General features: G+C 40.2%; 1 protein-coding gene across 1 annotated transcript in view; it reads right to left on the bottom strand.

The window, feature by feature from the left end:
• The window catches only part of SRC (SRC proto-oncogene, non-receptor tyrosine kinase), a 116,523-nt gene extending 101,475 nt beyond the window's left edge, over positions 1-15,048 (bottom strand). The window contains exon 1 of the mRNA XM_058178695.1: positions 14,130-15,048. The gene's annotated coding sequence lies outside the window, so the exon portion shown is untranslated. The remainder of the gene's footprint in view (positions 1-14,129) is intronic.
• Between the last annotated feature and the right edge of the window lie 1,722 nt (positions 15,049-16,770).

Raw genomic sequence — 16,770 nt, 5'->3', positions numbered from 1 at the left:
AATAAGACACTAAGGTCCTGAACTCTTGGATAAAGAAAAGAAAACAGCTATGTTAAATCAATAATATCAAACGATCAGTATTATAGATCAGGAATATTAAACATGGATGACCCCATAATTCACAATGTTTTAGCTTTTTATTAAAACACTGATATCATCATCTATCTCAGACTATCTTGAATTAACAGAGCTGGAGAACAATTCTCATTAGTTATTTCCATATGGAGCTTCACAAAACCTAAAGGTGTGGCGTAGGCTAAATTGAACAACAAAACAATCTCTTGATAATCCAATATAAAATAATCTTGCACTTATTAAAGTATGCTAAAATACAACTGTATACAACACATATTCTAGAAAAGAGAAAAAGAAAGAAAGAAAGAAAGAAAGAAAGAAAGAAAGAAAGAAAGAAAGAAAGAAAGAAAGAAAGAGGAAGGCAGGCAGGCAGGCAGGCAGGCAGGCAGGCAGGCAGGCAGGCAGGCAGGCAGGAAGGAAGGAAGGAAGGAAGGAAGGAAGGGTGTTCATTAATATTCCTTCCCTTGAATCTCTGTTTTTCTTCTTCTCTCAAGGTTGACCATAAGGAAGCTCTGGGATTGAGAGTGAATGTGATGTGCTGCTAACATAAGGAAGCACTTTCATTCCAAAATTCCTTGACATCTTTTTTTCCCCTTTTGCCCTTCCTGCTGAGCGTAGGAAATATCAGGAAGAAAAGAGCATCCCTTCAGCTTAGCTCTTGACAATTATGTGAGCGTGCACGCACAAGAGTAGTATCTGTGTGTGTGTGTGTGTGTGTGTGTGTGCTGAGTGATAGAGGGATTAAAAGATTCTTGGCAGGAAAAGCGGAGAAGCATGCAATTTAAGCAATTAATTTGGGCTGAAGAGGGAAAGTCACAAGTCCTAGTGCCTCTTTTGGGATTTGGGATATACATATGTGGGTGTAGCAAGAAAGCCCTTCAGGACTGTTCTCCAAATGACATCATAAGGAAGATATGTACCAGGGAAGTATGTGGCAGCTATTTATTTTTACATACCGGTATATGATTTATGCCCATGGCACACATGGGGGTTCCTGGTGGTTGTGCAAATTATGGCATAATTCAAATTACCATTATACTTTCACCTCGTTGATTTACTTTGTGGATTTGGTAAATACTAGCAATCTAAGGAATACCCATACCCTATTTTTGATTGTATTAACTACAGTAAGGAATAACAATGAGAAAAATTAGCATTTCTGACTAACTATCTACACTTTAGCCTAATATGCTATGCAAGGTTTGCCATTTGGTGAACTCCAGAGTCAAGTGAGGGATCTGGAGAGCTTCTATAGTCTCTTGTGCTCTTGCTAGGGTAAAAGATGGCTCAGCCAACAAACTTCACTAAACATAATGGGGCTTCTGAATCTGCAGGCAGATAGGACTCCATGAAAATGTCTATGGAGATTCTCAATATCCAGGTCATGGTTGTCCCAAAAATGCTTTTTCAAAAGGCAACTGGGCTTTCTTGGTTTTTTTCCTTGAAATGTTTTGCTTTTCATCCAACAAGCTTCTTCAGTTCTTCACTTCTTGGGACTCCATGGAAAGTACTCCAAATTCCCTCTAAACTCCTTGTGTTGCCAAGGGATACATTTGATCCATATTTCTAAATGATTCAAAGAAGAAAACATACCTCTCTAGGGAAGGCCAACAATGCAAAATGATTAATTCTAACTTTACTATTTAAAAAAAACATCCTTCACCAAGAATTCAAGATGGATGGGAGTTCTTAAAGGATGGGATAAAGGAAAAATTGGAAACAATTACAATAGGAAAAATGAGTCCATCAGAAGAAATAATGTGGCTACACAAAAAACTTAGAAAAGAACTGAAACAAAAAAGCAGAGAGGAAAATCAAAAAAGGACCAGTTCACAAAGTAAGAGCACAACAGTAGAACTGTGAATCTGGTGTCAGGAAAGCAAAAGTTCAGAATGAGCTAAGTTTTGGAAAGGATGTTAAGAAATACCCTTTACAAATGGACAGACAAAAACAAAGAGAAAAGAAGCAGTCTACCAGTTGTTTAGTGAAGTCACATGTTTCCAAGTTACAATGGAAAAGCAGAACACACACCTTAGAAGGCAGTCAGAACTTTCATAGTAGTTGTAAAAGATTAGAGAAATGGGCTGCAAATAACAGAATGAAATTCAGCAGAAACATGTACAACGGTTATTCAGTTAGGAAACCAAAAAAAAAAATTGAACGCACAAATATAGGATGGGAAAAACTTGCCTGAAAATAATGAGGATGAAAAAGAACTTGGAAGAGCAGTTAACTGAAAACTGAAAGAAAGCTGAACGGGGATGTGTCTGCCACAATGTCCCAGTCTTATGCTGCCTCAATTGAAGTATAATCTCTAGATCCATGAAAAGTAATTGTTCCACTTGATGAGTTACAGTTAGATTCAGTTCTGAGCCCTATTTTAAGCAGATTATTGAGAAATTGGGAAAAGGGTCAGAAAAATGGAATGACAATGATCAGAGGACCAGAAACTAAATTCTATGAAGACTGAATAATCTTAGTATATTTAGCCTTGAGAACACAAGATTAAGGGGTGATATATATCACTTCATGTACCTGACAATTTGTCTGAAGCAGGTCAAGACTTCTGCCCTTACTCATGGCATGAGTAACATGCCTTACTCATGGCATGAGAATAACAATCCTAAATTACAGGAAGACAAATTCTGATTGAACCCTGGAAAAATAATTTTTAATATTAAGAATAGTTCAATAAAAGAACAAATTGCCCAGATATTTCTCATTTATTGGATGTGTTCTAGCAGAACCGAGATAGCCCTCCATTCTGGATCCTTTAATTTGTTTTTTCTTTCCCTTTCTATGATTTGTCTCCTATTCTACAATCAAGTCAGAATCCTTGTAAAGCAAAGAATTTCTGTGCCTCACATAGTCCAGAATGTTTAGTCTCACCAACGAAAGATAAATAGTTTGAATCTGAAGAGAGTCAGTTCAATCCCTCACTGGCTACAGCACAGCCAGTTCTGCCCAATTATCCCACTCAGAACTCTTGGAGAAATTCATATTAATACCTATGTGTCATTTGTTCACAGCATGAAAAAGTTCAAATTACAGACCAACATTTACTTTCTAACAGAGTCTCTTGTCTCTTCCATTATTTGGCATTTCAAACTTGTTGATATGGAGTTATGTGGTTGTATGGATGTTAGAACCTGCTCTGAATGGTTTCTGATTTCTGAATGAATTCTCATTTAAGACAATGTCAAATTCAGGTAATAAAGAAATGCCATTATGTAAAATCCAGAAAAACAAGAACTAAACACCAGGCCTTGCACTGTTTGGATGTAAAAATCCCAGTTCAATCCCTGACATTTTCTAGTTTTAGGATCTGTGGTAGCTGTATTTTAAACACCTCTATGTAAAAATATCTTGAATAATATCATTATTAAAAGGAAATACAATGAACTGATAGTTTTTAATTAGGTAAGTCAACACTATATATTTATAGAAGGCGCAACTGTTTCATTTCCAATAATTAACAAGGTTATTATTATTGTTAAAGCAATAACAAGAACAAAATAAGTAGGAATATCCAGGCAGTCTTAACTTTTCCTTCTTCAAAGCATCATGCAGAACACTAAGATTGCTACTACAGCAGCAAAGTCACAGATTAGTTTCAGGAGATCAAATGTGGGGCAGAATATGAAAAACATAAAATTGAAGGCCAAAAAGATTTCTTACACAGTGCATATGTGAAAAGAGTATGGAAATAACTAAGTCTAAAAACCATTAACCAGCATCCAGACAAAATAATCTAAGCAAGCTGAAAAATCTAAATCACTTTCAGCAGAACAAAACCTTCCATCCTTGTTCTATCATCCTGACCAGATGGTCTACAGACTCAAAATGCAAACAATCTTTTAGGGTTTTTTTAATGTTTTGTCTTTCTGTTAGGAATATTCTTGGCCCGTCTTAACTTAAGTAGCTTCTAAACCAGCAGTAAACATTCACTTCACATTTAAACAGCACTTAGAACACATTCAGATAATTTCACATATGTGATTTCAAGGCAGTGTTTTATTAAGTTACGGTAATTGACTGGTCTCTCTTTTGAATTGTCCTGCAAATAAGGAATTAAATACTAACAGACAATTTTGCCATCACGATAAATCTAGAGAAGAGACCTTCAATCTGCTCCCGAAAACATAGTTGTGGGAACCAGGATGGAAGATCATAGACAATCCTTCAAATGAATACATCTGGGGTGCTAGAAAGGAATCACGTTTGTATAAATGGTAGACTAAGGAAGTCATTAATAAAAGGCGTCTTCAGGCCAGTCTCTCTGCAAGCAAGCATTATCCAAGATGACCTACATTCAAGGCAGAAGCAAAATTTGGGCTCAGGATTTATGATTCATAGTTCAGTTTCTTAACTGTTTGGTAAATCAGTGATTACTGATTAGTGATTTACCAGTTACTCCTTCACTGCTCAGCAACAGTAGTACACTGAAAATAGCAGATATTCCTCCCATATTCCTTCCTCCTCCCCTACAATTCAAGCAAACTTGGAAACACAACAACCTTAGAAACACAGCAAACTTGGAAACTCATCTGGCCACCTATCAGCATGATCACTGAAGTACTACAGTAATCTGCTATGCAGTCAACACACATTCTAGAGAACTGAAAACAAAACACCAGGAAGTAGGAACATGGTCTTACTTACTTCTTTGCATTCCCAGTCTCCCAGGTTTACTTTTTAAAAGCAATCCAGAATACTATGAAAGAAACCTGGCTGAGAAATTCAGGGAATTGAAGTCACTACATCTTAAACTTGACAAGTTTAAAAAAAACATTGCTTTAGATTCTGCAAATGAATAGAGAACATTTCTGTAAGGCCTAATTGTTTTTGAGCATAATTTCAGATGCCACAATTTTTGGTGATGGGACAAATCTAATTGACTGAATAAAAACACCAGAAATACTAGCCAATAGCAACCACTTTAAGATGTATAACTAAATAAAATGATTAATAAGGAAATAAGATATGATAATCTGGTACACTTTTAGAAAACAATGGATATTCAGAAATAAGTGTGAAATAGCAAAATGATTATGTGTAAATTAAAGGGTTTCAATTGAATAAAGAAATATTAAAAAAATATATGTGAAAGGGAGAAATAAAAAATGAAATGGAAGAATAGAATAGAATATATTTTTTTATTGGCCAAGTGTGATTGGACACACAAGGAATTTGTCTTGGTGCATATGTTCTCAGTGTACATAAAAGAAGATTAAGATTAGGGGTTAGGGCATACATAATACTGATTATGTATATATAAAATAGAGATGAAAAGGGGAAAGTAGAAAAGGATTATAATGGCAGAAATTGAATTATATAAATTAAATTTGGGGAAAGCAAGCTGTATGAATTTTGACTCGGTCAATACTCTATTCAGAAAAAATGCATTGTATGTTTGTCTTTAAAAATAAAAAAAATACAAAAAAGATGTATAAATAACAAGCAACATTATTTTGAAAGCAACCATCATAGAAAGAAACATATCTCATTAGCATATTCTCTATCTACAATATATCACCAGATTGCATCGTATCGCACACAGGCAAAGTTTTACTTGGACCATAATACAGCAGTCATGAGGAAGGATGGAGAAAGTAGAAGAAGGTAGAGAAGGGAAGAGGAAAGGTTGTGTTAAGGAAGGAAGTGGTAGCTGAGCAGGCCCGAATAAGTAACAAAGGAAAGTTAATGATTAATGCTGAATAAGAGACTGTACATTGAATATGTTGTTGAAAAATGGAAATAAAACTTTTTTATTAAAAAAAAATACAGCAGTCACGGCAATCAAGGTCTTAATGGCACAGAATGGGTGACACCATCAAAAATATAAAAAAGCCATATAGGTTTCAGTTTTTATGATGTTTTGTTCCTAATAGAGCTGTGGTGATGCAATGGTTAGAATGCAGTACCACAGGCTAACTCACTGCTCACTCTAAGAGTTCGATTCTGAGCAGCTCAAGGTTGACTCAGCCTTCCATCCTTCAGAGGACTCAGATTGTTGGGGGTAATATGCTGGCTCTGTAAGCCACTTAGAGAGGGCTGTAAAGACACCGTGAAGTGGTATATAAGTCTAAGTGTTATTGCTAATAAAGATGACTTTAGCCGAGGGAATATTTCATACTGCTCCTTTATCAATAAGTCCAGAGTTGCATGTTTGGATGCCTGCAAAGTCAAAACTTTCTGTTTAGATAAAAATTACATTATTGCCAAGAAGGGTGGGTTTTTTGATAGAATGAGAGTTCAAACATTTTTCTAACTCTTTCCCCAGAATTGTGGTCCATTCCCAGAAAATGGGAATGTTTACTACTGTTTCATTCATTCATTAAGTTAAAGCAAAGGTTTCATTTTGCTTTAACTTAAGACGAGATGGTTTGAATAACATTCTTGAGTAGTTTTTAACATCAGCTCAATCAAGGAGCACTAAGAAAGCATTTTTGCCACGCTTTGTAAAACAAGTCCGGAAGAACTGAAGTGCGGAAGTAATGTCTACTGGGAATTAATTCTGAGATAAGGCACAAGCTTGAAAACTGGGCTGCAATGGAGAGGGAAGAGGAAACAATAGATCTTTAGATAGCTTTTTAAGTTTCCTCAAGTGATGCCTATAAAAAACATTGCAGCCATTAATAAGAATAGTTTTAAAAGAGAGGCTGAGGCAGAAGTTAAGAATATTAAAAAAAATACCCACAGAAATTCAATTTACTACAATTAATTTCAAGCAGCTTAAATCAAGCACTACTCTCCACCACCATCCCATACCCAAATACATGGTTAAAAAAAAGGTTCTTCTTATAATTTTGTGGTCATTAATTAGAGCAGAAGAAAAACTTAAGTTTATTGGTTAAACTGAAGTTTATGAAGATATACAAAAGTAGGAAACTCTTAAACACCAGCTTCACTGAAGTGAACAGAAGCTGCACAGTAAGAGTTTCAACAATGAGATTTCCGCTAATGTGGAAGCCCAGGAATCAGCATAGAAGCTAACAAAGAACACGTCACATGCCTCAGAAGGCTGTTCTGGCTCAGGTATCTCAAGTAACAAGGTAAAGTTAGAATAAAGAAGAATGCACGAAAGGCAAAAGAATTGGTCAGTAAATCACCTTTTGGTTAAATATTATCAGAATTCTGTTAGAGCAATGCAAAACAACTTGTATGTTGACTCAGTCAAATGTATTCTACCATCAATGGTATCAAACTGGAGATGAAGGTAAAAATTCCTTCAAAGAGCAGAAACTACAGGTAGTCCTCGGCTCACGACCACAGCTGTATCTACATAACAGGTATGTATAATAGGGACACAGTGGCTAAGTGGCTAAGACTCTGAGCTTGTCGATCGAAAGGTTGGCAGTTCAGCGGCTTGAATCCTTAGTGCCACATAATGGGGTGAGCTACTGTTACTTGTCCCAGCTTCTGCCAACCTAGCAGTTCGAAAGCATGTAGAAAATGCAAGTAGCAAAATAGGGACCACCTTTGGTGGGAAGCTAACAGCGTTCCATGTGCCTTTGTTATTTAGTCATGCCGGCCACATGACCATGGAGATGTCTTTGGACAGCGCTGGCTCTTCAGTTTTGAAATGGAGATGAGTATCTTCCCCTAGAGTTAGGAACGTCTAGGAAATATGTGTGAGGGGAACCTTTACCTTTACATAACAGGTTAAACTAATTAACCCATTATTTGTATTTACACAATACATTATATCTTGAACTAACAAGAGGAGCCGCAGAAAAACCTAAGCAAGCTAAAAACTAACCCAATTTACCATATTATGTCAATGTCACTTTTTTCCCTTCTGTTCCATCATGCCCATTCTTGGAGAATAATAATTAATAGGCCTTTAACTCTGCTAAATATATTGTGTAAAAACAGCCTCTATACTGCAGCTATACTTAAACCAAGTTAATACTAGCTTCCAATGTTTCTAATTCAGATACAGTAAATGTTTGCATCTTTCTCTGTATCTTTTCCTCTATACCCACAAGATTATGGATTCATGGATGAAATCCACCCAGAGCTGAATGATACATACAGGTGAATAGCACAATTAAAGCATATAATTGATTGCTGTAAATGAACACTTCTAGATCATATAAAACTCTCTCTTGATGAGGGGAATTCCAGAATTCATCTATGAATGCATTTTCCAGTGGTCATCTGATTTTCAGTAGTTTCTGAGTCAGAATAATGCAGCATTTGCTTTTCAACAATGGCACCAAAAGCAAATAGTTTGCAGTATACTGTATTACTGTAGTGTTTTCAAAGAGCATTCACATGAGAAACGTAAAGAACAATAAATGTCTGGAATTCTAGACCAAAAGTTATAACCTTATTCTGGGTACCTCTACTGATCGAACTGTTTTTTTCACTTGTCAACTTAGGCAAATACAGAAAGAATTCCAAACAATAGTCAATGTATTTATCATTGAAGTATTAAAAGCAGAAAAGGTTAATCATTTTACTGCAGATAAATCACATTGCAAATATTCATCTTCCATTACTTCCCCTTACTAGAGGAATAGATCTTTAAATTATACAGAAAGAGGCCAGATAGTGCTATGGCTTAATCCGAGCAGTAAATTAGGGTGTCTAAAGAGATGCAGTGGCTCAGTGGCTAAGGCGCTGAGCTTGTCGATCAGAAGGTCAGCAATTCAGCAGTTCGAATCCCTAGTGCTGTGTAATGGACTGAGCTCATGTTACTTGTCTCAGCTTCTGCCAACCTAGCAGTTTGAAAGCAGGTAAAAAATGCAAGTAGAAAAATAGGGACCACTTTGGTGGGAAGGTAACAGCACTCCATGCACCTTCAGTATTTAGTCATGCCGGCCACATGACCATGGAGATGTCTTCAGACAGTGCTGGCTCTTCAGCTTAGAAACAGAGACGAGCACAGCCACCTAGAGCTAGAAATGACTAGCACACATGTGCTAGGGAACCTTTACTTTTACCTTATCAATTGAACAACAGATTGGCCTGATCTCTGAAGATGATGCTTAAATTTCTTCAAAAGCATTTGAAACAGAGGAACAATTAAAAACAAGTAACTCCAGCCAGTTTGGGATCTGTTCTAAATCAAACTTTTCTAATCTGGCATTTTTTAGATATGGCGAGACCCCTGCCTTAGAATTTCCTGCTAATCTGGTCTAAAGGAATGCAGGTTGGAATTTCTGGGAGTTACATACTTAGAAGATGGCAAGAATTTGTGAAAATTGATCTAGATAAACTTTTGTATTCAGACCACTTATGCAATACCAATCTCTTCCCCAGAGTTGAAAGTGAGCTCTTCCATGGACTGTTCCAAGAAAGTATCTGGAAAATTAACAGCTGCATTGTTGGTTTAATATTGGTAATAATTTTGTCTGTTTTTAGAATCCTACCAATCCTTAAAACTACAACAATTAGTGATGTTCTCTTCTCCCCATATCTTAATATGGGAATCTCAAGATACCACTGGCTGAATGTCAAATAATGAATAATTGAGGATAATGTTATTCCTTATTACCACTGCTGGGGAAAAACCAGCAGAAAAAATCTATTATTTCACTCAATGTGTGTGCAAATTTCTCATTGGCATGTTTTTAATATTTTCCATCTTATTGCTATTTATACTTTAAAAGATGATAATACAAATGAGTCAAGTATAGTAATGGAGTATAGGTGGATAAACAACAATTAAAATGCTTATATTGAAGAAGCTACTTAGATAAGCAGCAAAATATTTTGAACCAAGAAGAAAAGAAATCCAGTTGCCAAGACTCCACTTACCTGGAAGACTAAGAATCTTCATTGACATATTACCGTGGATTTTTGGGGAAGAAATTCTGAGGTTGGTGCAGGAATTCAATTCAAATGTTCAAATCAAATAGACAAGCAAATCAATTTTTTAGAGAACGTCATTTCTTCATGTGTCTCTAAATTGAGGCATCCAATTAAACCCAATGCTTGAAATCAATCTTGATAGTCCAAAGTAAATATTAGCATCACTCTATTTTTAACTACTACTATTGTGAATAAATGTCTATTGAGATTCTCAGCCATCCAGGTCATGATAGTCCCAAAGGTGCTTTTTCAAAAGGCAACTGGACTTTCTTTGTTTTGCTTGAAGACTTTTTGTTCTCATCCAAGAAGCTTTAGTTCTGAAGTAGCTTCTTGGATGAGAAGTGTAACATCTTCAAGCAAAACAAAGGAAGTCCAGTTGCCTTTTGAAAAAGCGCCTTTGGGACAATTATGAATAGAGAATTTTCAATCTGCGTTGTAACTTAGACATATAGTTGGATATATAATTATTATGAACAAGACACACTTTTCTTCACTCTTGATTTAAAGCCAAGAAAAAAGCTTCAGCTATTGGTTAACTTTACAACTAGTTACAATATAACTAGAAAAATCATGAATTATTCTCAATCCCTTGTTCTTCTCAAGAATCTTGGAAAACCAGAGCTAACTACCGTAATACTATTGCAGAATTATTTCTAAAGGGAATATCTCTATCATCTATCTGTCTATCTGTCTGTCTATCTATCTATCTGAAAATAATGTAATGGCAATCAAGCTATTATTTCATTCATTCATTCAATTACTGCACATACTGCACATCTCAATCAATGACTATGGGTGGCTACATTTCAAAGAGGTTTATACAATTCTTTATATAAAGATGGCCAACAATATTCATGATGTATGTTATTTCAACTAATAAATATCCAGTGTCAATTCTAGAGTGCTATGTACTCTCAGTGAACTCCTCTAACCTGGAGGAGGTGACATGTAAATGGGGAATTTTTCATAGCTAGCATCGTATTATTCTATTCAAGTATGGACTCTCAAGTCCTATTACTGGATTGTCCTATTGTCTGGAGCTAGGTCAGTTCTAGAAATACCTCAAATATAATATCTCGCAATAAACCAATTGGCTTAATGATTAGGAGAAATAGACAGCTAAGCAATGCTCTGATCAGACAGTAAAAGATATGTGTAAATCAGCTTCTATTAGTTGATGGCACAACTGGGTCAGCCTACTGAAAGAAAAACTTTTATTTCAAAGAGCCTGTGATAAAATATCGCTAATATTCTTTACAGAGATTTGTGGCACTTAATTAGTCTGATGGTCCCTCTTACATAAAAACCTTGACCTGTGTTTTCATGACCATTGCCAATTAATTTTATTAGCAATAATATGAAAATGGTTTGCCACTGCAGTCTTTGGAGATATTTTTTCTATTCCCTGTCCAGTTTACAGACCAAAATTTTTACAATGGTCTTATTCTAACTAGTTTTATAAAAGCAAACCCAAGTTCACAGATTAAATTAAATGTCTGTAGTTAAAAAGCTAAAACTCTGGTTAAGGACCATTGCCCTGTCATTTAACTTCCTCTTTCCAATATGTGCTGCTCTTTAATCAAACACATGACATTTATAGTATATGAACTCAGACCATCTTCATTATCATTTTTCAAATGTTGGATGGGACAGGTGATTTTGTATCAGAAGTAGAAGACCCATACGTTCAAGTCAGGCTAATGCCCAACTTCAGCCAATTTACTATGCAATATCAAATTTGGTGCTTTCCAGATCCTATTGACAATAATTTTCATAAACTCCAGCAGTTAAACAATGGCTAGTGATAGGAGGCTGTAATATAAGATAAGAGGTACATTGTGGAGTAACACCTTTGGTAATGGATGAAACAAACAAAGAAAGAAACAAATAACTTCATGGACAATAGATAAACCAGTGAGAATCAGTTTATTGTAATGGTTAAGGCACCAGGCTAGAAGCTGGAAGCTGAGTTCTACTAGGCTTTAGGTATGAAGACAACCAGAGATTTAAGCCAGTCACTTTCTCTCAGCCCTGGAAAGAACACAATGGCAAACCACTTTTGAAATCTTGCAAAGAAAACTGAAGGAACTAGTCCAGATGGTGACCAGGAGTCAATACAGACTCGAAGGCACACAAATTTACATAGATACATGTCATTTATCTAAACAGAATCCTCCAGTTTTATAAGAAGTATTATTTTGTAAGCCACAGCTTGATCAGACCAAAGGCGCATCAAGAAATGCCTTCTTTTGAAACTAAAACATGTACATGTGAGCAGATAAGGATGCCTCTATTACAGAAACTATTTGTTTCGATCCAGACTTATGAATGGAGGGCTTCTACTATAGGCCTCTTTTCAACTTTTGAGCAGTTCTCCCTACAATTGCAGCTCACCTATCATGTCATCCTAGGGCATTCCTAACTCTCCGAGGTAACTTTTCTGGAGAGCAGTAAAAGTTAACTTGAGAAAAAGAATAACCAGCCACTCATGTAACTAAAGCTTTTAGTTTATCCAATACATTGCAAAGATTTGAGAAAAACAGGAGAAGGAAGGAGTATTGGGTATGTTCACCACTTTAAATTACTTACAAAAGTGTTAAATGTGAGATTTAAAAAAAATCTTATAAATAAGTGCCTATTCCATTATATATATATATAATGTCAGTGATATTTACAACAGCCTTATAAAATAGTGCAAGGACACCCACACACACCCAAGTGCTGCATGTGGTTTCATCTCTGTACTGATAAGGATTTACAGGCAACCACACCACTCCCAAACAGCGTCTGGCAAGAGATTCGGAGTGCCTCAAGTTGCATATCCTTAATAAAGAGAAGCCACACTTTAGAGCAGGAAGCTTCGAAGGAATAAACCCTGCAGGTCTACTAAACAAAGTGGGAGGGAGAGAAGAGGAGCCAACATGCAAGCCTCAAAGAAAGCTCCAGGAAAATCAAATCTCAGGATCTGACAAGCGATTCAGAGCGATCCAACGTAGGCACTGTTCCCAGCTCAGCTGGACCCGCCAGCTTCTCCTCCTCTCTGGAAGCTGCCAAAGAAACAGTGGAGCTCCCACCTTACATTTCTTGCAATTTCTATCCGCACTCCGTTCGCTTTCCTCTCTCCACCACCCCGCAAGTCTTTGGAGGAGCATCGGCCAACCTGCGTGGCTCAAGACGGAGGGAAACCGTCTCGGTGTCGCACGGAATTAACGAGACACCGGCGAGTTTCAGACACAAAGCAGCAGAAGTTCAAAGGCTGCGCTCGCCCAGTTTATGGCTTTATGGAAAGCAATCTTTCCCCATTTCCCACCAGATTTAATCTTACCTACCGGTTTAAGGAGTGACCAGGTTAAGAGACAAGGAAATCGCGTGGGAGGGGAGGGAGGCGTGCTCCCAGGTGATCCTAGGACTGCATCGATATACAGAGCAATACAGCTTCCCTCCTCCAAAGTCCCAGCGAAAACGAATGTTTGAATCCAAAATCCCACGGGGAAAGTCTTTTCAAAAAAAAAAAAACCCGAGCAAGACGAATTTGATGCCCGTTTCCTATTTTAGACGCCGCTATCAACCCCCCTCCCCAAGACAAAATCGCTCCCGGTTGCTTTACCCAAGCGAGCTGATATATATCGCGGGGACCGCGCTACACGCGGCATCCCGCACTGAAGTCCGCCGCGGTATCATAACAAAAGAAAGTGGACCGGAATCAAGTCACCGCCGACTTGAGAGCTCGAGCGGCCGCCGGCAATTCTCCTGGATGGGCTGCATTCTTTCAGACGGAACCCCTCCAGACAAAAGCCGGGCGCTGAGCAACAATGACAACAACAGTCAAAAGGGGTTAAAACGATAGTCTCCCCCTCTCTCGGCCGCCTTTTCAAAAAAGCCTTTTGAGGTTTAAGCGGTCGATGCCTCGCGGGGGTGGGGGGAGAGATTCACTCGCTTACCCTAAAAGAAACGAGACGTTTCAACACTGGAGACGGTCACCCACCCAGCAGCCCTCCCCCACAAAAAACCAACCCTTTGGCGGTTCGAGTTTCGCCTCCCGGTCTCCTTTTCCTTCTCCTCTCCCTTTCTCTCCAAACGCTCCATTAACAAAGATCGCTCAGTCAGGCGCAGCCCGGCTTCGTCCGAGCGCATTCCACAACCAAGCAGACCGACCCGCGAAAGGCGGCGGCCCCGCTTCCTCCCTCCGGATAAAACGGCGTCCGCGGCATCCCCCACACACCCCGGCTCACCTTTCCTTCTTTCCCGGCTCCTGGAAGCAGAAACACAAGTGCCCAGATGGAGGGGCGGCTTCGCCTTACCCGCCGCCTTTCGCCTCTCTCCTTTCTTCCTGCCGAGTCCGGTGCAAACCAGGCTTCAGAGCCGGGCAAGAATGAATCGTGGAGTGGCGGGGAGACTCGGCTAAAGGCAGGAAAGACACAGTCGCCAGCAGGAGAGGCAATGCGGCCGGAGTTCTAGGCGCCGGCCCGCGGGTCGTTCCGGGAGCTTCTCTGGCCCATCGCGTGAAAAGAAGCCAAAAGAAGAAGAAGAAGAAGGAAGGCAGCAGAGGAGGGGAGGGGAGGCGGTGGGGCGGGGGCAGCCGGGAGAGCGGAACCCAGACGCTGGCTTTGTGCGAAGCGAGCCCGGGAAGGAAGGAAGGAAGGAAAAGCGAGGGAAACGCCTCCAGAAAAAAACGTTGTAGGCGAGGATACGGCTGGGGGGCGGGGGGCGGGTGTTGGAGATATCTTCCTAACGCCGCCGCTGCCGCCCCAGCCTCTTCCCGACCCGCAGCCCAGAAACGGGCAGGGCGGCTTGAGGGAAGGCTTGTAACTTGGAGGGGTTGCGAGAAGTGAGCTCAACCCGCCAGGTCCACGCCCGCCCGTGGCCCAGACGCCGTCCTCCCCGTTTTCTGACTCGCGTCCCGCAGTCCCCTCAACGCCTCTCAGACATAAGGAGGATCAGGCGCTCCAGAACGAAAGCCCGAGTGCTGCTTCCTCCCGACGGCCGGCCCCGCGGCACCCAGCGCTAGGCGCGTCAGCGAAGGCTTCTCCTGCTCCCCTCCTCTTCCTTGCCCCCGCCTCCCTCGGCTGCCCGCCTTTATTTCATTTGTAAGTCCTCAACAGCTTCCCTCCCGCTTTCAAAAAGAAAAAAAGGAGAGAGAGAGAGAAGATGGCAGCAGCAGAACCGGAAGCAGCTTTTTAAGAAAAGGGAGGAGGGGAGCGAGAGGAACCTCTCCCTCCTTCCTCCGTTATCCTTCGCCGCCGCCTCCTCCTCCTCCTCTTCTCCACCTCCGGCTGGAGGTGGCTGGGAGAGTTGAGTTGGAGTGAATGTATGACGTAGCTGTGACCCAAGCCGAGACGTCCGCAAATACAGACGTGGGGCGGCGTGTCTGTGGGTAGGCGGCTGCCGGAAAGCGGCGAAGGAAGCCGGCTTCGAAGCCGCCTTTGTCAACGCGGTCTGGGACGCGCGTGGATGTTGCACTTGGATGACCCCCCCCATATCCCCCACCCCTTGAGGCTGGCGGGACGGCCTTCTCCTTGGAATCCTAGACCCATCGTTACTCCTTCAGGAAGTCCCAAAGGTGCTTTTTTCAGGAAGCAACTTGGACTTTCTCGTTTGGCTTCGAAGACGTTTCGCTTCTCATCCAAGAAGCTTCTTCAGCTCTGGCTGGATGGTGGGGGAATAGAAGCATTTATACTCCTTGCAGAGAGCTGGTCATTTGCATGTTTTTTAAAGAGGGTTGTTGAAGCCCTTGGAGGTTTATCTGCGTCCTCAGAGTCACTTCTTCAAGAAGTTGGGCCATTTCGCTTCCCATCTGGCCTTGACTTCCAAGTCGACCTGTCTGACCACAGAACAGGAGGGTCCACTCCGTTTGCATTTATCTTTATGCTCCAGGTAAATATGGGCAGCCATTTGGTGCCTTGAGCGTCTTGTCTCATGGCCTGGAGTGGGTGAAGAAGGATGGCCCTAAAGGATGGAGGGGAGATCTACTACCAAGGCAACAATCTTGGTATAAAGGAAAATTGAGCCCAGGCTGGGAAAGCGGTTTATGGGACTGTCTCAGACAGCCCTACTCCTCTCTTAATTCTCATGAACCTGAAAGAGGGGGAAGGGAAGCATATTCAGACTTGCAACATTTAGTTACAGTAACTGCTTCTAATAAATATAATTTTAAATATGCACTGTGTCTATTTTGTAGCCTGGTCTACCTTCTAAGGCTGACATACAGTCAAGCTCGATAGAAGATAGGAAATAGCTACCTTATGGTTTTGTGTTGATCGTGGTATTATCATGGTGTTGATAACATCTTCATTGCTACTCCAGCTGAGCAATAGGGAAGCATAAAGAACACTATTCAATCACTCCCCACATTTTTAGTCCTGTCTCTGTCCATTTTGCTGGTGATTCCCCCCCAAGTACAGAAGAGGAGATACAAAGCCACCAAGATACTTCCTCTTAGCTGCATTTACAGATCTGAAAAACACTGTGACTGACCTGCTATGGAAAGATGGGAGAGGCTGAGAATGAAACAGACAGGTAAGTCTCAAATCATTAGGGAAATGACCCTGTCCTGAGCCTCATAGACATGCAGTATTCCTAGTGAGAAATCACCTGGTGTACTTTCTGGATGCACCATGGCTGAACCAGGAAGAATGGTTGAGCTGCAGAACAGAGATGATGCCAATAGATTGTCCTGAGGTGAGGATTCTGTGCAGAAATCTCCTCCATCCCATACAATTACATACAACTTCCTAGGGATGGGAACCTTAGTCTGCCCAGATGATGAATGACAATTCCCAGAATTCCTCAACCACTAACTCTGTTGATTGGGGCTTCTGGGAGTGTGGTTCAGCAGCATCTAGAAGGCAACGGATCTAATTATAATTTGTCAAT

The sequence above is a fragment of the Ahaetulla prasina genome, chromosome 3, assembly GCF_028640845.1.
Source record: "Ahaetulla prasina isolate Xishuangbanna chromosome 3, ASM2864084v1, whole genome shotgun sequence".
Lineage (NCBI taxonomy): Eukaryota > Metazoa > Chordata > Lepidosauria > Squamata > Colubridae > Ahaetulla > Ahaetulla prasina.
This window is presented reverse-complemented; position numbering and strand designations above follow the sequence as displayed.